Source organism: Pleurodeles waltl, unplaced genomic scaffold (genome assembly GCF_031143425.1).
Source record: "Pleurodeles waltl isolate 20211129_DDA unplaced genomic scaffold, aPleWal1.hap1.20221129 scaffold_162, whole genome shotgun sequence".
NCBI lineage: Eukaryota > Metazoa > Chordata > Amphibia > Caudata > Salamandridae > Pleurodeles > Pleurodeles waltl.
This window is the reverse complement of record NW_027149868.1, coordinates 1-24,049: the sequence shown is the minus strand read 5'-3', so window position 1 is coordinate 24,049 and position 24,049 is coordinate 1. Positions and strand designations below refer to the sequence as shown.

General features: G+C 44.2%; 11 non-coding genes across 11 annotated transcripts; all 11 read left to right on the top strand.

The window, feature by feature from the left end:
• Positions 1-996: 996 nt before the first annotated feature.
• On the top strand, positions 997-1,068 carry TRNAA-UGC (transfer RNA alanine (anticodon UGC)). The gene has a single exon. It is a non-coding gene; the product is annotated as a tRNA-Ala (tRNA).
• A 2,115-nt stretch (positions 1,069-3,183) lies between these two features.
• Positions 3,184-3,255, top strand: TRNAA-UGC (transfer RNA alanine (anticodon UGC)). The gene has a single exon. It is a non-coding gene; the product is annotated as a tRNA-Ala (tRNA).
• Positions 3,256-5,372: 2,117 nt separating this feature from the next.
• Positions 5,373-5,444, top strand: TRNAA-UGC (transfer RNA alanine (anticodon UGC)). Its single transcript has one exon. It is a non-coding gene; the product is annotated as a tRNA-Ala (tRNA).
• Positions 5,445-7,559: 2,115 nt separating this feature from the next.
• Positions 7,560-7,631, top strand: TRNAA-UGC (transfer RNA alanine (anticodon UGC)). The gene has a single exon. It is a non-coding gene; the product is annotated as a tRNA-Ala (tRNA).
• A 2,115-nt stretch (positions 7,632-9,746) lies between these two features.
• On the top strand, positions 9,747-9,818 carry TRNAA-UGC (transfer RNA alanine (anticodon UGC)). Its single transcript has one exon. It is a non-coding gene; the product is annotated as a tRNA-Ala (tRNA).
• A 2,117-nt stretch (positions 9,819-11,935) lies between these two features.
• On the top strand, positions 11,936-12,007 carry TRNAA-UGC (transfer RNA alanine (anticodon UGC)). Its single transcript has one exon. It is a non-coding gene; the product is annotated as a tRNA-Ala (tRNA).
• Positions 12,008-14,122: 2,115 nt separating this feature from the next.
• TRNAA-UGC (transfer RNA alanine (anticodon UGC)) lies at positions 14,123-14,194 on the top strand. The gene has a single exon. It is a non-coding gene; the product is annotated as a tRNA-Ala (tRNA).
• A 2,111-nt stretch (positions 14,195-16,305) lies between these two features.
• TRNAA-UGC (transfer RNA alanine (anticodon UGC)) lies at positions 16,306-16,377 on the top strand. Its single transcript has one exon. It is a non-coding gene; the product is annotated as a tRNA-Ala (tRNA).
• A 2,109-nt stretch (positions 16,378-18,486) lies between these two features.
• On the top strand, positions 18,487-18,558 carry TRNAA-UGC (transfer RNA alanine (anticodon UGC)). Its single transcript has one exon. It is a non-coding gene; the product is annotated as a tRNA-Ala (tRNA).
• Positions 18,559-20,669: 2,111 nt separating this feature from the next.
• Positions 20,670-20,741, top strand: TRNAA-UGC (transfer RNA alanine (anticodon UGC)). The gene has a single exon. It is a non-coding gene; the product is annotated as a tRNA-Ala (tRNA).
• A 2,111-nt stretch (positions 20,742-22,852) lies between these two features.
• Positions 22,853-22,924, top strand: TRNAA-UGC (transfer RNA alanine (anticodon UGC)). The gene has a single exon. It is a non-coding gene; the product is annotated as a tRNA-Ala (tRNA).
• The last annotated feature ends 1,125 nt before the right edge of the window (positions 22,925-24,049 follow it).

Sequence of the window (24,049 nt, the reverse complement as noted above, 5' to 3'; positions counted from 1 at the left end):
ACTTGGAAGACTTCCAGTCTCATTGTACCAAAGTAGATGTTTTGTCAGCCGACCCAGCTACTCCTTGCCTACAATGAGAGCGGTCATATATATATATATATATATATATATATATATATATGCGAGAGGGAATTTAGAAAGCCACCATCTCCCTAAAACTGAGCAAGATGCGAAGTGGAGTAATAGTTTACAGATTTGGAGAAAATCTGAGATGTTCGTCTTGCCAAAAGGAGCACAGAAATACCCTCTCTGAGGATCAAACTCAGGACTTTCAGATTATGAGACTGACGCACTGCCTACTGCACAGAAGGCTGCACAAACCCTCCCAGAAATACGTCTATACCCCTTGAAGAGGAAAGGAGGCAAAAACGCTTATCTTATCTTGGAATATAAATACGATACGATTGACTCGCTGGATTAAAATCATATGGAGTTATAATGGTGGGAAAATATTTCTTTCCAGTGATTAAACCCACACCCCCTACAATTAGCCATGCGAAAGAGTCAGGGAATACCTTTCACCTCTCTCAGAAAGATCACATGAATTTTTCCCCCACGTAACTGAGAATTTAATGGACTAAAACTCAGAATTAAGGTGCCGTCCTTAGCAATAGATGCATCTGGATCTCAACTCTTTACGTGCTTATGTAACATAGCTGTGTGTCCTGCAGTAAGAGCAAGAGTACCTTAATTCGTCTCAGGACATTTGTAAGCAGCACTCAACCATATTCTTCTTTCATGTAACCTTAACCAGTTGCCTTGAAAACTCTGGCATGTTTAGATCGCATCTAGCTGTTGTATGTGGGGCATTTGTTCATTCTAGAGTGAGCCTTATTCCATAAAATGGTGCTATACAATCCAGATGTAAGTCATGGGGAATCCCACATCTGACACCTTATTTTCTAGTGCCATATGTGGTGAATTTGAGGTACATAGAATTCCAGATTTCCTTCGGTGAAGCAAGGTCAGCCCGCCCCACCCCCACCCCAGGACGTGGGGGATGTAGCTCAGTGGTAGAGCGCATGCTTTGCATGTATGAGGCCCCGGGTTCGATCCCCGGCATCTCCAGCCTTTTGCCAGGCTCATCTTGCCTTTTGGCAGAACCCTAGGCTGTCACCATGGGTCAGGAAGTGAGATGACATGCAGCTGGGGCCAGACCACCGCCGACATTGCCCGGCTCTTGCCTTGGGAAAGCTTGTGAAATGGGGCTATCTCATTTTCGGTCTTTATAGAAAAAAGAATCTTTCTCCCCCAAGAAACCAAAGTGGTGGTTCATCTTGGCAATCTCGGTATAGAAAACGGTCACAGCTGTCTTGGCCATTGATGTGAATTCTTCCTCTAAACCAGAGACTCCTTACAGAAGGTTTAAGAAAAACTGAATGTCTTCTTTATCCCAATCACTTGCGATTGGACCATGATTTTGCTTTTCCCTTTCCATTCACAGAGGCATTAAACATGCATGTTCTTCATGCTCAGTGCGTAGTGATGCATGTCGTAATGCCTCCCCTAACTTTCTGGCCTCTCCTTGACGTTTCCATGCTGTCATACTTTGGTCACAAATGCTTCCAAAGGGCTGTGGACTACCTTTGCCCCATACCCTTTGATCACATTTCCTTTTGTGTAGAATTTCAATTTCTAGGTCCCCTTCTTTCCTTCAAGCCAGCCCAGCACATTAAGGTAGGTAAGCAATCCCCCTTTAAGTTGAAAAGATGTAGCTGAGAAAGCATTCTAGGAAGTGGCCATTTGGAGAGCTAGCCCTAGGTCGTATTCATGAGTTTTCTCATTCCACTGCAGCACCCGCACCCAACTGCGCCACAACCATTATTGAAAGACAGATGAATGCATCACGGAAAGCTTTGCTGTCTCCGCCTTCGGTAGCTCAGTTGATAGAGCGGCCGAGAGTAGTGCAAAAACAGTAACCCTTAATTCGCCGGTTCAAATCTGCCGCGGAGGACTTCGCCCTTTAGGTTTCCATCGCCTTCTCTGTTATTAAGACATTATCTTCCCCTCTGATTAAGAAAAAAAAAAATTCCGAGCTCCAAGTAAATGCTGGGACAGAAGGGTAGATGTCTTCTGTTTTCTAATGAAATTGACCACATCCTCATTTCTGAGGGATGTGGGAAGAGAAGTAAACAAGGACCTGCAGATCAGAATTCATTCCAAACCCTTGACTAAATATATGAAGGCACTTGGAAGACTTCCAGTCTCATTGTACCAAAGTAGATGTTTTGTCAGCCGACCCAGCTACTCCTTGCCTACAATGAGAGCGGTCATATATATATATATATATATATATATATATATATATGCGAGAGGGAATTTAGAAAGCCACCATCTCCCTAAAACTGAGCAAGATGCGAAGTGGAGTAATAGTTTACAGATTTGGAGAAAATCTGAGATGTTCGTCTTGCCAAAAGGAGCACAGAAATACCCTCTCTGAGGATCAAACTCAGGACTTTCAGATTATGAGACTGACGCACTGCCTACTGCACAGAAGGCTGCACAAACCCTCCCAGAAATACGTCTATACCCCTTGAAGAGGAAAGGAGGCAAAAACGCTTATCTTATCTTGGAATATAAATACGATACGATTGACTCGCTGGATTAAAATCATATGGAGTTATAATGGTGGGAAAATATTTCTTTCCAGTGATTAAACCCACACCCCCTACAATTAGCCATGCGAAAGAGTCAGGGAATACCTTTCACCTCTCTCAGAAAGATCACATGAATTTTTCCCCCACGTAACTGAGAATTTAATGGACTAAAACTCAGAATTAAGGTGCCGTCCTTAGCAATAGATGCATCTGGATCTCAACTCTTTACGTGCTTATGTAACATAGCTGTGTGTCCTGCAGTAAGAGCAAGAGTACCTTAATTCGTCTCAGGACATTTGTAAGCAGCACTCAACCATATTCTTCTTTCATGTAACCTTAACCAGTTGCCTTGAAAACTCTGGCATGTTTAGATCGCATCTAGCTGTTGTATGTGGGGCATTTGTTCATTCTAGAGTGAGCCTTATTCCATAAAATGGTGCTATACAATCCAGATGTAAGTCATGGGGAATCCCACATCTGACACCTTATTTTCTAGTGCCATATGTGGTGAATTTGAGGTACATAGAATTCCAGATTTCCTTCGGTGAAGCAAGGTCAGCCCGCCCCACCCCCACCCCAGGACGTGGGGGATGTAGCTCAGTGGTAGAGCGCATGCTTTGCATGTATGAGGCCCCGGGTTCGATCCCCGGCATCTCCAGCCTTTTGCCAGGCTCATCTTGCCTTTTGGCAGAACCCTAGGCTGTCACCATGGGTCAGGAAGTGAGATGACATGCAGCTGGGGCCAGACCACCGCCGACATTGCCCGGCTCTTGCCTTGGGAAAGCTTGTGAAATGGGGCTATCTCATTTTCGGTCTTTATAGAAAAAAGAATCTTTCTCCCCCAAGAAACCAAAGTGGTGGTTCATCTTGGCAATCTCGGTATAGAAAACGGTCACAGCTGTCTTGGCCATTGATGTGAATTCTTCCTCTAAACCAGAGACTCCTTACAGAAGGTTTAAGAAAAACTGAATGTCTTCTTTATCCCAATCACTTGCGATTGGACCATGATTTTGCTTTTCCCTTTCCATTCACAGAGGCATTAAACATGCATGTTCTTCATGCTCAGTGCGTAGTGATGCATGTCGTAATGCCTCCCCTAACTTTCTGGCCTCTCCTTGACGTTTCCATGCTGTCATACTTTGGTCACAAATGCTTCCAAAGGGCTGTGGACTACCTTTGCCCCATACCCTTTGATCACATTTCCTTTTGTGTAGAATTTCAATTTCTAGGTCCCCTTCTTTCCTTCAAGCCAGCCCAGCACATTAAGGTAGGTAAGCAATCCCCCTTTAAGTTGAAAAGATGTAGCTGAGAAAGCATTCTAGGAAGTGGCCATTTGGAGAGCTAGCCCTAGGTCGTATTCATGAGTTTTCTCATTCCACTGCAGCACCCGCACCCAACTGCGCCACAACCATTATTGAAAGACAGATGAATGCATCACGGAAAGCTTTGCTGTCTCCGCCTTCGGTAGCTCAGTTGATAGAGCGGCCGAGAGTAGTGCAAAAACAGTAACCCTTAATTCGCCGGTTCAAATCTGCCGCGGAGGACTTCGCCCTTTAGGTTTCCATCGCCTTCTCTGTTATTAAGACATTATCTTCCCCTCTGATTAAGAAAAAAAAAAATTCCGAGCTCCAAGTAAATGCTGGGACAGAAGGGTAGATGTCTTCTGTTTTCTAATGAAATTGACCACATCCTCATTTCTGAGGGATGTGGGAAGAGAAGTAAACAAGGACCTGCAGATCAGAATTCATTCCAAACCCTTGACTAAATATATGAAGGCACTTGGAAGACTTCCAGTCTCATTGTACCAAAGTAGATGTTTTGTCAGCCGACCCAGCTACTCCTTGCCTACAATGAGAGCGGTCATATATATATATATATATATATATATATATATATATATGCGAGAGGGAATTTAGAAAGCCACCATCTCCCTAAAACTGAGCAAGATGCGAAGTGGAGTAATAGTTTACAGATTTGGAGAAAATCTGAGATGTTCGTCTTGCCAAAAGGAGCACAGAAATACCCTCTCTGAGGATCAAACTCAGGACTTTCAGATTATGAGACTGACGCACTGCCTACTGCACAGAAGGCTGCACAAACCCTCCCAGAAATACGTCTATACCCCTTGAAGAGGAAAGGAGGCAAAAACGCTTATCTTATCTTGGAATATAAATACGATACGATTGACTCGCTGGATTAAAATCATATGGAGTTATAATGGTGGGAAAATATTTCTTTCCAGTGATTAAACCCACACCCCCTACAATTAGCCATGCGAAAGAGTCAGGGAATACCTTTCACCTCTCTCAGAAAGATCACATGAATTTTTCCCCCACGTAACTGAGAATTTAATGGACTAAAACTCAGAATTAAGGTGCCGTCCTTAGCAATAGATGCATCTGGATCTCAACTCTTTACGTGCTTATGTAACATAGCTGTGTGTCCTGCAGTAAGAGCAAGAGTACCTTAATTCGTCTCAGGACATTTGTAAGCAGCACTCAACCATATTCTTCTTTCATGTAACCTTAACCAGTTGCCTTGAAAACTCTGGCATGTTTAGATCGCATCTAGCTGTTGTATGTGGGGCATTTGTTCATTCTAGAGTGAGCCTTATTCCATAAAATGGTGCTATACAATCCAGATGTAAGTCATGGGGAATCCCACATCTGACACCTTATTTTCTAGTGCCATATGTGGTGAATTTGAGGTACATAGAATTCCAGATTTCCTTCGGTGAAGCAAGGTCAGCCCGCCCCACCCCCACCCCAGGACGTGGGGGATGTAGCTCAGTGGTAGAGCGCATGCTTTGCATGTATGAGGCCCCGGGTTCGATCCCCGGCATCTCCAGCCTTTTGCCAGGCTCATCTTGCCTTTTGGCAGAACCCTAGGCTGTCACCATGGGTCAGGAAGTGAGATGACATGCAGCTGGGGCCAGACCACCGCCGACATTGCCCGGCTCTTGCCTTGGGAAAGCTTGTGAAATGGGGCTATCTCATTTTCGGTCTTTATAGAAAAAAGAATCTTTCTCCCCCAAGAAACCAAAGTGGTGGTTCATCTTGGCAATCTCGGTATAGAAAACGGTCACAGCTGTCTTGGCCATTGATGTGAATTCTTCCTCTAAACCAGAGACTCCTTACAGAAGGTTTAAGAAAAACTGAATGTCTTCTTTATCCCAATCACTTGCGATTGGACCATGATTTTGCTTTTCCCTTTCCATTCACAGAGGCATTAAACATGCATGTTCTTCATGCTCAGTGCGTAGTGATGCATGTCGTAATGCCTCCCCTAACTTTCTGGCCTCTCCTTGACGTTTCCATGCTGTCATACTTTGGTCACAAATGCTTCCAAAGGGCTGTGGACTACCTTTGCCCCATACCCTTTGATCACATTTCCTTTTGTGTAGAATTTCAATTTCTAGGTCCCCTTCTTTCCTTCAAGCCAGCCCAGCACATTAAGGTAGGTAAGCAATCCCCCTTTAAGTTGAAAAGATGTAGCTGAGAAAGCATTCTAGGAAGTGGCCATTTGGAGAGCTAGCCCTAGGTCGTATTCATGAGTTTTCTCATTCCACTGCAGCACCCGCACCCAACTGCGCCACAACCATTATTGAAAGACAGATGAATGCATCACGGAAAGCTTTGCTGTCTCCGCCTTCGGTAGCTCAGTTGATAGAGCGGCCGAGAGTAGTGCAAAAACAGTAACCCTTAATTCGCCGGTTCAAATCTGCCGCGGAGGACTTCGCCCTTTAGGTTTCCATCGCCTTCTCTGTTATTAAGACATTATCTTCCCCTCTGATTAAGAAAAAAAAAAATTCCGAGCTCCAAGTAAATGCTGGGACAGAAGGGTAGATGTCTTCTGTTTTCTAATGAAATTGACCACATCCTCATTTCTGAGGGATGTGGGAAGAGAAGTAAACAAGGACCTGCAGATCAGAATTCATTCCAAACCCTTGACTAAATATATGAAGGCACTTGGAAGACTTCCAGTCTCATTGTACCAAAGTAGATGTTTTGTCAGCCGACCCAGCTACTCCTTGCCTACAATGAGAGCGGTCATATATATATATATATATATATATATATATATATATGCGAGAGGGAATTTAGAAAGCCACCATCTCCCTAAAACTGAGCAAGATGCGAAGTGGAGTAATAGTTTACAGATTTGGAGAAAATCTGAGATGTTCGTCTTGCCAAAAGGAGCACAGAAATACCCTCTCTGAGGATCAAACTCAGGACTTTCAGATTATGAGACTGACGCACTGCCTACTGCACAGAAGGCTGCACAAACCCTCCCAGAAATACGTCTATACCCCTTGAAGAGGAAAGGAGGCAAAAACGCTTATCTTATCTTGGAATATAAATACGATACGATTGACTCGCTGGATTAAAATCATATGGAGTTATAATGGTGGGAAAATATTTCTTTCCAGTGATTAAACCCACACCCCCTACAATTAGCCATGCGAAAGAGTCAGGGAATACCTTTCACCTCTCTCAGAAAGATCACATGAATTTTTCCCCCACGTAACTGAGAATTTAATGGACTAAAACTCAGAATTAAGGTGCCGTCCTTAGCAATAGATGCATCTGGATCTCAACTCTTTACGTGCTTATGTAACATAGCTGTGTGTCCTGCAGTAAGAGCAAGAGTACCTTAATTCGTCTCAGGACATTTGTAAGCAGCACTCAACCATATTCTTCTTTCATGTAACCTTAACCAGTTGCCTTGAAAACTCTGGCATGTTTAGATCGCATCTAGCTGTTGTATGTGGGGCATTTGTTCATTCTAGAGTGAGCCTTATTCCATAAAATGGTGCTATACAATCCAGATGTAAGTCATGGGGAATCCCACATCTGACACCTTATTTTCTAGTGCCATATGTGGTGAATTTGAGGTACATAGAATTCCAGATTTCCTTCGGTGAAGCAAGGTCAGCCCGCCCCACCCCCACCCCAGGACGTGGGGGATGTAGCTCAGTGGTAGAGCGCATGCTTTGCATGTATGAGGCCCCGGGTTCGATCCCCGGCATCTCCAGCCTTTTGCCAGGCTCATCTTGCCTTTTGGCAGAACCCTAGGCTGTCACCATGGGTCAGGAAGTGAGATGACATGCAGCTGGGGCCAGACCACCGCCGACATTGCCCGGCTCTTGCCTTGGGAAAGCTTGTGAAATGGGGCTATCTCATTTTCGGTCTTTATAGAAAAAAGAATCTTTCTCCCCCAAGAAACCAAAGTGGTGGTTCATCTTGGCAATCTCGGTATAGAAAACGGTCACAGCTGTCTTGGCCATTGATGTGAATTCTTCCTCTAAACCAGAGACTCCTTACAGAAGGTTTAAGAAAAACTGAATGTCTTCTTTATCCCAATCACTTGCGATTGGACCATGATTTTGCTTTTCCCTTTCCATTCACAGAGGCATTAAACATGCATGTTCTTCATGCTCAGTGCGTAGTGATGCATGTCGTAATGCCTCCCCTAACTTTCTGGCCTCTCCTTGACGTTTCCATGCTGTCATACTTTGGTCACAAATGCTTCCAAAGGGCTGTGGACTACCTTTGCCCCATACCCTTTGATCACATTTCCTTTTGTGTAGAATTTCAATTTCTAGGTCCCCTTCTTTCCTTCAAGCCAGCCCAGCACATTAAGGTAGGTAAGCAATCCCCCTTTAAGTTGAAAAGATGTAGCTGAGAAAGCATTCTAGGAAGTGGCCATTTGGAGAGCTAGCCCTAGGTCGTATTCATGAGTTTTCTCATTCCACTGCAGCACCCGCACCCAACTGCGCCACAACCATTATTGAAAGACAGATGAATGCATCACGGAAAGCTTTGCTGTCTCCGCCTTCGGTAGCTCAGTTGATAGAGCGGCCGAGAGTAGTGCAAAAACAGTAACCCTTAATTCGCCGGTTCAAATCTGCCGCGGAGGACTTCGCCCTTTAGGTTTCCATCGCCTTCTCTGTTATTAAGACATTATCTTCCCCTCTGATTAAGAAAAAAAAAAATTCCGAGCTCCAAGTAAATGCTGGGACAGAAGGGTAGATGTCTTCTGTTTTCTAATGAAATTGACCACATCCTCATTTCTGAGGGATGTGGGAAGAGAAGTAAACAAGGACCTGCAGATCAGAATTCATTCCAAACCCTTGACTAAATATATGAAGGCACTTGGAAGACTTCCAGTCTCATTGTACCAAAGTAGATGTTTTGTCAGCCGACCCAGCTACTCCTTGCCTACAATGAGAGCGGTCATATATATATATATATATATATATATATATATATATGCGAGAGGGAATTTAGAAAGCCACCATCTCCCTAAAACTGAGCAAGATGCGAAGTGGAGTAATAGTTTACAGATTTGGAGAAAATCTGAGATGTTCGTCTTGCCAAAAGGAGCACAGAAATACCCTCTCTGAGGATCAAACTCAGGACTTTCAGATTATGAGACTGACGCACTGCCTACTGCACAGAAGGCTGCACAAACCCTCCCAGAAATACGTCTATACCCCTTGAAGAGGAAAGGAGGCAAAAACGCTTATCTTATCTTGGAATATAAATACGATACGATTGACTCGCTGGATTAAAATCATATGGAGTTATAATGGTGGGAAAATATTTCTTTCCAGTGATTAAACCCACACCCCCTACAATTAGCCATGCGAAAGAGTCAGGGAATACCTTTCACCTCTCTCAGAAAGATCACATGAATTTTTCCCCCACGTAACTGAGAATTTAATGGACTAAAACTCAGAATTAAGGTGCCGTCCTTAGCAATAGATGCATCTGGATCTCAACTCTTTACGTGCTTATGTAACATAGCTGTGTGTCCTGCAGTAAGAGCAAGAGTACCTTAATTCGTCTCAGGACATTTGTAAGCAGCACTCAACCATATTCTTCTTTCATGTAACCTTAACCAGTTGCCTTGAAAACTCTGGCATGTTTAGATCGCATCTAGCTGTTGTATGTGGGGCATTTGTTCATTCTAGAGTGAGCCTTATTCCATAAAATGGTGCTATACAATCCAGATGTAAGTCATGGGGAATCCCACATCTGACACCTTATTTTCTAGTGCCATATGTGGTGAATTTGAGGTACATAGAATTCCAGATTTCCTTCGGTGAAGCAAGGTCAGCCCGCCCCACCCCCACCCCAGGACGTGGGGGATGTAGCTCAGTGGTAGAGCGCATGCTTTGCATGTATGAGGCCCCGGGTTCGATCCCCGGCATCTCCAGCCTTTTGCCAGGCTCATCTTGCCTTTTGGCAGAACCCTAGGCTGTCACCATGGGTCAGGAAGTGAGATGACATGCAGCTGGGGCCAGACCACCGCCGACATTGCCCGGCTCTTGCCTTGGGAAAGCTTGTGAAATGGGGCTATCTCATTTTCGGTCTTTATAGAAAAAAGAATCTTTCTCCCCCAAGAAACCAAAGTGGTGGTTCATCTTGGCAATCTCGGTATAGAAAACGGTCACAGCTGTCTTGGCCATTGATGTGAATTCTTCCTCTAAACCAGAGACTCCTTACAGAAGGTTTAAGAAAAACTGAATGTCTTCTTTATCCCAATCACTTGCGATTGGACCATGATTTTGCTTTTCCCTTTCCATTCACAGAGGCATTAAACATGCATGTTCTTCATGCTCAGTGCGTAGTGATGCATGTCGTAATGCCTCCCCTAACTTTCTGGCCTCTCCTTGACGTTTCCATGCTGTCATACTTTGGTCACAAATGCTTCCAAAGGGCTGTGGACTACCTTTGCCCCATACCCTTTGATCACATTTCCTTTTGTGTAGAATTTCAATTTCTAGGTCCCCTTCTTTCCTTCAAGCCAGCCCAGCACATTAAGGTAGGTAAGCAATCCCCCTTTAAGTTGAAAAGATGTAGCTGAGAAAGCATTCTAGGAAGTGGCCATTTGGAGAGCTAGCCCTAGGTCGTATTCATGAGTTTTCTCATTCCACTGCAGCACCCGCACCCAACTGCGCCACAACCATTATTGAAAGACAGATGAATGCATCACGGAAAGCTTTGCTGTCTCCGCCTTCGGTAGCTCAGTTGATAGAGCGGCCGAGAGTAGTGCAAAAACAGTAACCCTTAATTCGCCGGTTCAAATCTGCCGCGGAGGACTTCGCCCTTTAGGTTTCCATCGCCTTCTCTGTTATTAAGACATTATCTTCCCCTCTGATTAAGAAAAAAAAAAATTCCGAGCTCCAAGTAAATGCTGGGACAGAAGGGTAGATGTCTTCTGTTTTCTAATGAAATTGACCACATCCTCATTTCTGAGGGATGTGGGAAGAGAAGTAAACAAGGACCTGCAGATCAGAATTCATTCCAAACCCTTGACTAAATATATGAAGGCACTTGGAAGACTTCCAGTCTCATTGTACCAAAGTAGATGTTTTGTCAGCCGACCCAGCTACTCCTTGCCTACAATGAGAGCGGTCATATATATATATATATATATATATATATATATATATATGCGAGAGGGAATTTAGAAAGCCACCATCTCCCTAAAACTGAGCAAGATGCGAAGTGGAGTAATAGTTTACAGATTTGGAGAAAATCTGAGATGTTCGTCTTGCCAAAAGGAGCACAGAAATACCCTCTCTGAGGATCAAACTCAGGACTTTCAGATTATGAGACTGACGCACTGCCTACTGCACAGAAGGCTGCACAAACCCTCCCAGAAATACGTCTATACCCCTTGAAGAGGAAAGGAGGCAAAAACGCTTATCTTATCTTGGAATATAAATACGATACGATTGACTCGCTGGATTAAAATCATATGGAGTTATAATGGTGGGAAAATATTTCTTTCCAGTGATTAAACCCACACCCCCTACAATTAGCCATGCGAAAGAGTCAGGGAATACCTTTCACCTCTCTCAGAAAGATCACATGAATTTTTCCCCCACGTAACTGAGAATTTAATGGACTAAAACTCAGAATTAAGGTGCCGTCCTTAGCAATAGATGCATCTGGATCTCAACTCTTTACGTGCTTATGTAACATAGCTGTGTGTCCTGCAGTAAGAGCAAGAGTACCTTAATTCGTCTCAGGACATTTGTAAGCAGCACTCAACCATATTCTTCTTTCATGTAACCTTAACCAGTTGCCTTGAAAACTCTGGCATGTTTAGATCGCATCTAGCTGTTGTATGTGGGGCATTTGTTCATTCTAGAGTGAGCCTTATTCCATAAAATGGTGCTATACAATCCAGATGTAAGTCATGGGGAATCCCACATCTGACACCTTATTTTCTAGTGCCATATGTGGTGAATTTGAGGTACATAGAATTCCAGATTTCCTTCGGTGAAGCAAGGTCAGCCCGCCCCACCCCCACCCCAGGACGTGGGGGATGTAGCTCAGTGGTAGAGCGCATGCTTTGCATGTATGAGGCCCCGGGTTCGATCCCCGGCATCTCCAGCCTTTTGCCAGGCTCATCTTGCCTTTTGGCAGAACCCTAGGCTGTCACCATGGGTCAGGAAGTGAGATGACATGCAGCTGGGGCCAGACCACCGCCGACATTGCCCGGCTCTTGCCTTGGGAAAGCTTGTGAAATGGGGCTATCTCATTTTCGGTCTTTATAGAAAAAAGAATCTTTCTCCCCCAAGAAACCAAAGTGGTGGTTCATCTTGGCAATCTCGGTATAGAAAACGGTCACAGCTGTCTTGGCCATTGATGTGAATTCTTCCTCTAAACCAGAGACTCCTTACAGAAGGTTTAAGAAAAACTGAATGTCTTCTTTATCCCAATCACTTGCGATTGGACCATGATTTTGCTTTTCCCTTTCCATTCACAGAGGCATTAAACATGCATGTTCTTCATGCTCAGTGCGTAGTGATGCATGTCGTAATGCCTCCCCTAACTTTCTGGCCTCTCCTTGACGTTTCCATGCTGTCATACTTTGGTCACAAATGCTTCCAAAGGGCTGTGGACTACCTTTGCCCCATACCCTTTGATCACATTTCCTTTTGTGTAGAATTTCAATTTCTAGGTCCCCTTCTTTCCTTCAAGCCAGCCCAGCACATTAAGGTAGGTAAGCAATCCCCCTTTAAGTTGAAAAGATGTAGCTGAGAAAGCATTCTAGGAAGTGGCCATTTGGAGAGCTAGCCCTAGGTCGTATTCATGAGTTTTCTCATTCCACTGCAGCACCCGCACCCAACTGCGCCACAACCATTATTGAAAGACAGATGAATGCATCACGGAAAGCTTTGCTGTCTCCGCCTTCGGTAGCTCAGTTGATAGAGCGGCCGAGAGTAGTGCAAAAACAGTAACCCTTAATTCGCCGGTTCAAATCTGCCGCGGAGGACTTCGCCCTTTAGGTTTCCATCGCCTTCTCTGTTATTAAGACATTATCTTCCCCTCTGATTAAGAAAAAAAAAAATTCCGAGCTCCAAGTAAATGCTGGGACAGAAGGGTAGATGTCTTCTGTTTTCTAATGAAATTGACCACATCCTCATTTCTGAGGGATGTGGGAAGAGAAGTAAACAAGGACCTGCAGATCAGAATTCATTCCAAACCCTTGACTAAATATATGAAGGCACTTGGAAGACTTCCAGTCTCATTGTACCAAAGTAGATGTTTTGTCAGCCGACCCAGCTACTCCTTGCCTACAATGAGAGCGGTCATATATATATATATATATATATATATATATATATATGCGAGAGGGAATTTAGAAAGCCACCATCTCCCTAAAACTGAGCAAGATGCGAAGTGGAGTAATAGTTTACAGATTTGGAGAAAATCTGAGATGTTCGTCTTGCCAAAAGGAGCACAGAAATACCCTCTCTGAGGATCAAACTCAGGACTTTCAGATTATGAGACTGACGCACTGCCTACTGCACAGAAGGCTGCACAAACCCTCCCAGAAATACGTCTATACCCCTTGAAGAGGAAAGGAGGCAAAAACGCTTATCTTATCTTGGAATATAAATACGATACGATTGACTCGCTGGATTAAAATCATATGGAGTTATAATGGTGGGAAAATATTTCTTTCCAGTGATTAAACCCACACCCCCTACAATTAGCCATGCGAAAGAGTCAGGGAATACCTTTCACCTCTCTCAGAAAGATCACATGAATTTTTCCCCCACGTAACTGAGAATTTAATGGACTAAAACTCAGAATTAAGGTGCCGTCCTTAGCAATAGATGCATCTGGATCTCAACTCTTTACGTGCTTATGTAACATAGCTGTGTGTCCTGCAGTAAGAGCAAGAGTACCTTAATTCGTCTCAGGACATTTGTAAGCAGCACTCAACCATATTCTTCTTTCATGTAACCTTAACCAGTTGCCTTGAAAACTCTGGCATGTTTAGATCGCATCTAGCTGTTGTATGTGGGGCATTTGTTCATTCTAGAGTGAGCCTTATTCCATAAAATGGTGCTATACAATCCAGATGTAAGTCATGGGGAATCCCACATCTGACACCTTATTTTCTAGTGCCATATGTGGTGAATTTGAGGTACATAGAATTCCAGATTTCCTTCGGTGAAGCAAGGTCAGCCCGCCCCACCCCCACCCCAGGACGTGGGGGATGTAGCTCAGTGGTAGAGCGCATGCTTTGCATGTATGAGGCCCCGGGTTCGATCCCCGGCATCTCCAGCCTTTTGCCAGGCTCATCTTGCCTTTTGGCAGAACCCTAGGCTGTCACCATGGGTCAGGAAGTGAGATGACATGCAGCTGGGGCCAGACCACCGCCGACATTGCCCGGCTCTTGCCTTGGGAAAGCTTGTGAAATGGGGCTATCTCATTTTCGGTCTTTATAGAAAAAAGAATCTTTCTCCCCCAAGAAACCAAAGTGGTGGTTCATCTTGGCAATCTCGGTATAGAAAACGGTCACAGCTGTCTTGGCCATTGATGTGAATTCTTCCTCTAAACCAGAGACTCCTTACAGAAGGTTTAAGAAAAACTGAATGTCTTCTTTATCCCAATCACTTGCGATTGGACCATGATTTTGCTTTTCCCTTTCCATTCACAGAGGCATTAAACATGCATGTTCTTCATGCTCAGTGCGTAGTGATGCATGTCGTAATGCCTCCCCTAACTTTCTGGCCTCTCCTTGACGTTTCCATGCTGTCATACTTTGGTCACAAATGCTTCCAAAGGGCTGTGGACTACCTTTGCCCCATACCCTTTGATCACATTTCCTTTTGTGTAGAATTTCAATTTCTAGGTCCCCTTCTTTCCTTCAAGCCAGCCCAGCACATTAAGGTAGGTAAGCAATCCCCCTTTAAGTTGAAAAGATGTAGCTGAGAAAGCATTCTAGGAAGTGGCCATTTGGAGAGCTAGCCCTAGGTCGTATTCATGAGTTTTCTCATTCCACTGCAGCACCCGCACCCAACTGCGCCACAACCATTATTGAAAGACAGATGAATGCATCACGGAAAGCTTTGCTGTCTCCGCCTTCGGTAGCTCAGTTGATAGAGCGGCCGAGAGTAGTGCAAAAACAGTAACCCTTAATTCGCCAGTTCAAATCTGCCGCGGAGGACTTCGCCCTTTAGGTTTCCATCGCCTTCTCTGTTATTAAGACATTATCTTCCCCTCTGATTAAGAAAAAAAAAAATTCCGAGCTCCAAGTAAATGCTGGGACAGAAGGGTAGATGTCTTCTGTTTTCTAATGAAATTGACCACATCCTCATTTCTGAGGGATGTGGGAAGAGAAGTAAACAAGGACCTGCAGATCAGAATTCATTCCAAACCCTTGACTAAATATATGAAGGCACTTGGAAGACTTCCAGTCTCATTGTACCAAAGTAGATGTTTTGTCAGCCGACCCAGCTACTCCTTGCCTACAATGAGAGCGGTCATATATATATATATATATATATATATATATATGCGAGAGGGAATTTAGAAAGCCACCATCTCCCTAAAACTGAGCAAGATGCGAAGTGGAGTAATAGTTTACAGATTTGGAGAAAATCTGAGATGTTCGTCTTGCCAAAAGGAGCACAGAAATACCCTCTCTGAGGATCAAACTCAGGACTTTCAGATTATGAGACTGACGCACTGCCTACTGCACAGAAGGCTGCACAAACCCTCCCAGAAATACGTCTATACCCCTTGAAGAGGAAAGGAGGCAAAAACGCTTATCTTATCTTGGAATATAAATACGATACGATTGACTCGCTGGATTAAAATCATATGGAGTTATAATGGTGGGAAAATATTTCTTTCCAGTGATTAAACCCACACCCCCTACAATTAGCCATGCGAAAGAGTCAGGGAATACCTTTCACCTCTCTCAGAAAGATCACATGAATTTTTCCCCCACGTAACTGAGAATTTAATGGACTAAAACTCAGAATTAAGGTGCCGTCCTTAGCAATAGATGCATCTGGATCTCAACTCTTTACGTGCTTATGTAACATAGCTGTGTGTCCTGCAGTAAGAGCAAGAGTACCTTAATTCGTCTCAGGACATTTGTAAGCAGCACTCAACCATATTCTTCTTTCATGTAACCTTAACCAGTTGCCTTGAAAACTCTGGCATGTTTAGATCGCATCTAGCTGTTGTATGTGGGGCATTTGTTCATTCTAGAGTGAGCCTTATTCCATAAAATGGTGCTATACAATCCAGATGTAAGTCATGGGGAATCCCACATCTGACACCTTATTTTCTAGTGCCATATGTGGTGAATTTGAGGTACATAGAATTCCAGATTTCCTTCGGTGAAGCAAGGTCAGCCCGCCCCACCCCCACCCCAGGACGTGGGGGATGTAGCTCAGTGGTAGAGCGCATGCTTTGCATGTATGAGGCCCCGGGTTCGATCCCCGGCATCTCCAGCCTTTTGCCAGGCTCATCTTGCCTTTTGGCAGAACCCTAGGCTGTCACCATGGGTCAGGAAGTGAGATGACATGCAGCTGGGGCCAGACCACCGCCGACATTGCCCGGCTCTTGCCTTGGGAAAGCTTGTGAAATGGGGCTATCTCATTTTCGGTCTTTATAGAAAAAAGAATCTTTCTCCCCCAAGAAACCAAAGTGGTGGTTCATCTTGGCAATCTCGGTATAGAAAACGGTCACAGCTGTCTTGGCCATTGATGTGAATTCTTCCTCTAAACCAGAGACTCCTTACAGAAGGTTTAAGAAAAACTGAATGTCTTCTTTATCCCAATCACTTGCGATTGGACCATGATTTTGCTTTTCCCTTTCCATTCACAGAGGCATTAAACATGCATGTTCTTCATGCTCAGTGCGTAGTGATGCATGTCGTAATGCCTCCCCTAACTTTCTGGCCTCTCCTTGACGTTTCCATGCTGTCATACTTTGGTCACAAATGCTTCCAAAGGGCTGTGGACTACCTTTGCCCCATACCCTTTGATCACATTTCCTTTTGTGTAGAATTTCAATTTCTAGGTCCCCTTCTTTCCTTCAAGCCAGCCCAGCACATTAAGGTAGGTAAGCAATCCCCCTTTAAGTTGAAAAGATGTAGCTGAGAAAGCATTCTAGGAAGTGGCCATTTGGAGAGCTAGCCCTAGGTCGTATTCATGAGTTTTCTCATTCCACTGCAGCACCCGCACCCAACTGCGCCACAACCATTATTGAAAGACAGATGAATGCATCACGGAAAGCTTTGCTGTCTCCGCCTTCGGTAGCTCAGTTGATAGAGCGGCCGAGAGTAGTGCAAAAACAGTAACCCTTAATTCGCCAGTTCAAATCTGCCGCGGAGGACTTCGCCCTTTAGGTTTCCATCGCCTTCTCTGTTATTAAGACATTATCTTCCCCTCTGATTAAGAAAAAAAAAAATTCCGAGCTCCAAGTAAATGCTGGGACAGAAGGGTAGATGTCTTCTGTTTTCTAATGAAATTGACCACATCCTCATTTCTGAGGGATGTGGGAAGAGAAGTAAACAAGGACCTGCAGATCAGAATTCATTCCAAACCCTTGACTAAATATATGAAGGCACTTGGAAGACTTCCAGTCTCATTGTACCAAAGTAGATGTTTTGTCAGCCGACCCAGCTACTCCTTGCCTACAATGAGAGCGGTCATATATATATATATATATATATATATATATGCGAGAGGGAATTTAGAAAGCCACCATCTCCCTAAAACTGAGCAAGATGCGAAGTGGAGTAATAGTTTACAGATTTGGAGAAAATCTGAGATGTTCGTCTTGCCAAAAGGAGCACAGAAATACCCTCTCTGAGGATCAAACTCAGGACTTTCAGATTATGAGACTGACGCACTGCCTACTGCACAGAAGGCTGCACAAACCCTCCCAGAAATACGTCTATACCCCTTGAAGAGGAAAGGAGGCAAAAACGCTTATCTTATCTTGGAATATAAATACGATACGATTGACTCGCTGGATTAAAATCATATGGAGTTATAATGGTGGGAAAATATTTCTTTCCAGTGATTAAACCCACACCCCCTACAATTAGCCATGCGAAAGAGTCAGGGAATACCTTTCACCTCTCTCAGAAAGATCACATGAATTTTTCCCCCACGTAACTGAGAATTTAATGGACTAAAACTCAGAATTAAGGTGCCGTCCTTAGCAATAGATGCATCTGGATCTCAACTCTTTACGTGCTTATGTAACATAGCTGTGTGTCCTGCAGTAAGAGCAAGAGTACCTTAATTCGTCTCAGGACATTTGTAAGCAGCACTCAACCATATTCTTCTTTCATGTAACCTTAACCAGTTGCCTTGAAAACTCTGGCATGTTTAGATCGCATCTAGCTGTTGTATGTGGGGCATTTGTTCATTCTAGAGTGAGCCTTATTCCATAAAATGGTGCTATACAATCCAGATGTAAGTCATGGGGAATCCCACATCTGACACCTTATTTTCTAGTGCCATATGTGGTGAATTTGAGGTACATAGAATTCCAGATTTCCTTCGGTGAAGCAAGGTCAGCCCGCCCCACCCCCACCCCAGGACGTGGGGGATGTAGCTCAGTGGTAGAGCGCATGCTTTGCATGTATGAGGCCCCGGGTTCGATCCCCGGCATCTCCAGCCTTTTGCCAGGCTCATCTTGCCTTTTGGCAGAACCCTAGGCTGTCACCATGGGTCAGGAAGTGAGATGACATGCAGCTGGGGCCAGACCACCGCCGACATTGCCCGGCTCTTGCCTTGGGAAAGCTTGTGAAATGGGGCTATCTCATTTTCGGTCTTTATAGAAAAAAGAATCTTTCTCCCCCAAGAAACCAAAGTGGTGGTTCATCTTGGCAATCTCGGTATAGAAAACGGTCACAGCTGTCTTGGCCATTGATGTGAATTCTTCCTCTAAACCAGAGACTCCTTACAGAAGGTTTAAGAAAAACTGAATGTCTTCTTTATCCCAATCACTTGCGATTGGACCATGATTTTGCTTTTCCCTTTCCATTCACAGAGGCATTAAACATGCATGTTCTTCATGCTCAGTGCGTAGTGATGCATGTCGTAATGCCTCCCCTAACTTTCTGGCCTCTCCTTGACGTTTCCATGCTGTCATACTTTGGTCACAAATGCTTCCAAAGGGCTGTGGACTACCTTTGCCCCATACCCTTTGATCACATTTCCTTTTGTGTAGAATTTCAATTTCTAGGTCCCCTTCTTTCCTTCAAGCCAGCCCAGCACATTAAGGTAGGTAAGCAATCCCCCTTTAAGTTGAAAAGATGTAGCTGAGAAAGCATTCTAGGAAGTGGCCATTTGGAGAGCTAGCCCTAGGTCGTATTCATGAGTTTTCTCATTCCACTGCAGCACCCGCACCCAACTGCGCCACAACCATTATTGAAAGACAGATGAATGCATCACGGAAAGCTTTGCTGTCTCCGCCTTCGGTAGCTCAGTTGATAGAGTGGCCGAGAGTAGTGCAAAAACAGTAACCCTTAATTCGCCGGTTCAAATCTGCCGCGGAGGACTTCGCCCTTTAGGTTTCCATCGCCTTCTCTGTTATTAAGACATTATCTTCCCCTCTGATTAAGAAAAAAAAAAATTCCGAGCTCCAAGTAAATGCTGGGACAGAAGGGTAGATGTCTTCTGTTTTCTAATGAAATTGACCACATCCTCATTTCTGAGGGATGTGGGAAGAGAAGTAAACAAGGACCTGCAGATCAGAATTCATTCCAAACCCTTGACTAAATATATGAAGGCACTTGGAAGACTTCCAGTCTCATTGTACCAAAGTAGATGTTTTGTCAGCCGACCCAGCTACTCCTTGCCTACAATGAGAGCGGTCATATATATATATATATATATATATATATATATGCGAGAGGGAATTTAGAAAGCCACCATCTCCCTAAAACTGAGCAAGATGCGAAGTGGAGTAATAGTTTACAGATTTGGAGAAAATCTGAGATGTTCGTCTTGCCAAAAGGAGCACAGAAATACCCTCTCTGAGGATCAAACTCAGGACTTTCAGATTATGAGACTGACGCACTGCCTACTGCACAGAAGGCTGCACAAACCCTCCCAGAAATACGTCTATACCCCTTGAAGAGGAAAGGAGGCAAAAACGCTTATCTTATCTTGGAATATAAATACGATACGATTGACTCGCTGGATTAAAATCATATGGAGTTATAATGGTGGGAAAATATTTCTTTCCAGTGATTAAACCCACACCCCCTACAATTAGCCATGCGAAAGAGTCAGGGAATACCTTTCACCTCTCTCAGAAAGATCACATGAATTTTTCCCCCACGTAACTGAGAATTTAATGGACTAAAACTCAGAATTAAGGTGCCGTCCTTAGCAATAGATGCATCTGGATCTCAACTCTTTACGTGCTTATGTAACATAGCTGTGTGTCCTGCAGTAAGAGCAAGAGTACCTTAATTCGTCTCAGGACATTTGTAAGCAGCACTCAACCATATTCTTCTTTCATGTAACCTTAACCAGTTGCCTTGAAAACTCTGGCATGTTTAGATCGCATCTAGCTGTTGTATGTGGGGCATTTGTTCATTCTAGAGTGAGCCTTATTCCATAAAATGGTGCTATACAATCCAGATGTAAGTCATGGGGAATCCCACATCTGACACCTTATTTTCTAGTGCCATATGTGGTGAATTTGAGGTACATAGAATTCCAGATTTCCTTCGGTGAAGCAAGGTCAGCCCGCCCCACCCCCACCCCAGGACGTGGGGGATGTAGCTCAGTGGTAGAGCGCATGCTTTGCATGTATGAGGCCCCGGGTTCGATCCCCGGCATCTCCAGCCTTTTGCCAGGCTCATCTTGCCTTTTGGCAGAACCCTAGGCTGTCACCATGGGTCAGGAAGTGAGATGACATGCAGCTGGGGCCAGACCACCGCCGACATTGCCCGGCTCTTGCCTTGGGAAAGCTTGTGAAATGGGGCTATCTCATTTTCGGTCTTTATAGAAAAAAGAATCTTTCTCCCCCAAGAAACCAAAGTGGTGGTTCATCTTGGCAATCTCGGTATAGAAAACGGTCACAGCTGTCTTGGCCATTGATGTGAATTCTTCCTCTAAACCAGAGACTCCTTACAGAAGGTTTAAGAAAAACTGAATGTCTTCTTTATCCCAATCACTTGCGATTGGACCATGATTTTGCTTTTCCCTTTCCATTCACAGAGGCATTAAACATGCATGTTCTTCATGCTCAGTGCGTAGTGATGCATGTCGTAATGCCTCCCCTAACTTTCTGGCCTCTCCTTGACGTTTCCATGCTGTCATACTTTGGTCACAAATGCTTCCAAAGGGCTGTGGACTACCTTTGCCCCATACCCTTTGATCACATTTCCTTTTGTGTAGAATTTCAATTTCTAGGTCCCCTTCTTTCCTTCAAGCCAGCCCAGCACATTAAGGTAGGTAAGCAATCCCCCTTTAAGTTGAAAAGATGTAGCTGAGAAAGCATTCTAGGAAGTGGCCATTTGGAGAGCTAGCCCTAGGTCGTATTCATGAGTTTTCTCATTCCACTGCAGCACCCGCACCCAACTGCGCCACAACCATTATTGAAAGACAGATGAATGCATCACGGAAAGCTTTGCTGTCTCCGCCTTCGGTAGCTCAGTTGATAGAGCGGCCGAGAGTAGTGCAAAAACAGTAACCCTTAATTCGCCGGTTCAAATCTGCCGCGGAGGACTTCGCCCTTTAGGTTTCCATCGCCTTCTCTGTTATTAAGACATTATCTTCCCCTCTGATTAAGAAAAAAAAAAATTCCGAGCTCCAAGTAAATGCTGGGACAGAAGGGTAGATGTCTTCTGTTTTCTAATGAAATTGACCACATCCTCATTTCTGAGGGATGTGGGAAGAGAAGTAAACAAGGACCTGCAGATCAGAATTCATTCCAAACCCTTGACTAAATATATGAAGGCACTTGGAAGACTTCCAGTCTCATTGTACCAAAGTAGATGTTTTGTCAGCCGACCCAGCTACTCCTTGCCTACAATGAGAGCGGTCATATATATATATATATATATATATATATATATGCGAGAGGGAATTTAGAAAGCCACCATCTCCCTAAAACTGAGCAAGATGCGAAGTGGAGTAATAGTTTACAGATTTGGAGAAAATCTGAGATGTTCGTCTTGCCAAAAGGAGCACAGAAATACCCTCTCTGAGGATCAAACTCAGGACTTTCAGATTATGAGACTGACGCACTGCCTACTGCACAGAAGGCTGCACAAACCCTCCCAGAAATACGTCTATACCCCTTGAAGAGGAAAGGAGGCAAAAACGCTTATCTTATCTTGGAATATAAATACGATACGATTGACTCGCTGGATTAAAATCATATGGAGTTATAATGGTGGGAAAATATTTCTTTCCAGTGATTAAACCCACACCCCCTACAATTAGCCATGCGAAAGAGTCAGGGAATACCTTTCACCTCTCTCAGAAAGATCACATGAATTTTTCCCCCACGTAACTGAGAATTTAATGGACTAAAACTCAGAATTAAGGTGCCGTCCTTAGCAATAGATGCATCTGGATCTCAACTCTTTACGTGCTTATGTAACATAGCTGTGTGTCCTGCAGTAAGAGCAAGAGTACCTTAATTCGTCTCAGGACATTTGTAAGCAGCACTCAACCATATTCTTCTTTCATGTAACCTTAACCAGTTGCCTTGAAAACTCTGGCATGTTTAGATCGCATCTAGCTGTTGTATGTGGGGCATTTGTTCATTCTAGAGTGAGCCTTATTCCATAAAATGGTGCTATACAATCCAGATGTAAGTCATGGGGAATCCCACATCTGACACCTTATTTTCTAGTGCCATATGTGGTGAATTTGAGGTACATAGAATTCCAGATTTCCTTCGGTGAAGCAAGGTCAGCCCGCCCCACCCCCACCCCAGGACGTGGGGGATGTAGCTCAGTGGTAGAGCGCATGCTTTGCATGTATGAGGCCCCGGGTTCGATCCCCGGCATCTCCAGCCTTTTGCCAGGCTCATCTTGCCTTTTGGCAGAACCCTAGGCTGTCACCATGGGTCAGGAAGTGAGATGACATGCAGCTGGGGCCAGACCACCGCCGACATTGCCCGGCTCTTGCCTTGGGAAAGCTTGTGAAATGGGGCTATCTCATTTTCGGTCTTTATAGAAAAAAGAATCTTTCTCCCCCAAGAAACCAAAGTGGTGGTTCATCTTGGCAATCTCGGTATAGAAAACGGTCACAGCTGTCTTGGCCATTGATGTGAATTCTTCCTCTAAACCAGAGACTCCTTACAGAAGGTTTAAGAAAAACTGAATGTCTTCTTTATCCCAATCACTTGCGATTGGACCATGATTTTGCTTTTCCCTTTCCATTCACAGAGGCATTAAACATGCATGTTCTTCATGCTCAGTGCGTAGTGATGCATGTCGTAATGCCTCCCCTAACTTTCTGGCCTCTCCTTGACGTTTCCATGCTGTCATACTTTGGTCACAAATGCTTCCAAAGGGCTGTGGACTACCTTTGCCCCATACCCTTTGATCACATTTCCTTTTGTGTAGAATTTCAATTTCTAGGTCCCCTTCTTTCCTTCAAGCCAGCCCAGCACATTAAGGTAGGTAAGCAATCCCCCTTTAAGTTGAAAAGATGTAGCTGAGAAAGCATTCTAGGAAGTGGCCATTTGGAGAGCTAGCCCTAGGTCGTATTCATGAGTTTTCTCATTCCACTGCAGCACCCGCACCCAACTGCGCCACAACCATTATTGAAAGACAGATGAATGCATCACGGAAAGCTTTGCTGTCTCCGCCTTCGGTAGCTCAGTTGATAGAGCGGCCGAGAGTAGTGCAAAAACAGTAACCCTTAATTCGCCGGTTCAAATCTGCCGCGGAGGACTTCGCCCTTTAGGTTTCCATCGCCTTCTCTGTTATTAAGACATTATCTTCCCCTCTGATTAAGAAAAAAAAAAATTCCGAGCTCCAAGTAAATGCTGGGACAGAAGGGTAGATGTCTTCTGTTTTCTAATGAAATTGACCACATCCTCATTTCTGAGGGATGTGGGAAGAGAAGTAAACAAGGACCTGCAGATCAGAATTCATTCCAAACCCTTGACTAAATATATGAAGGCACTTGG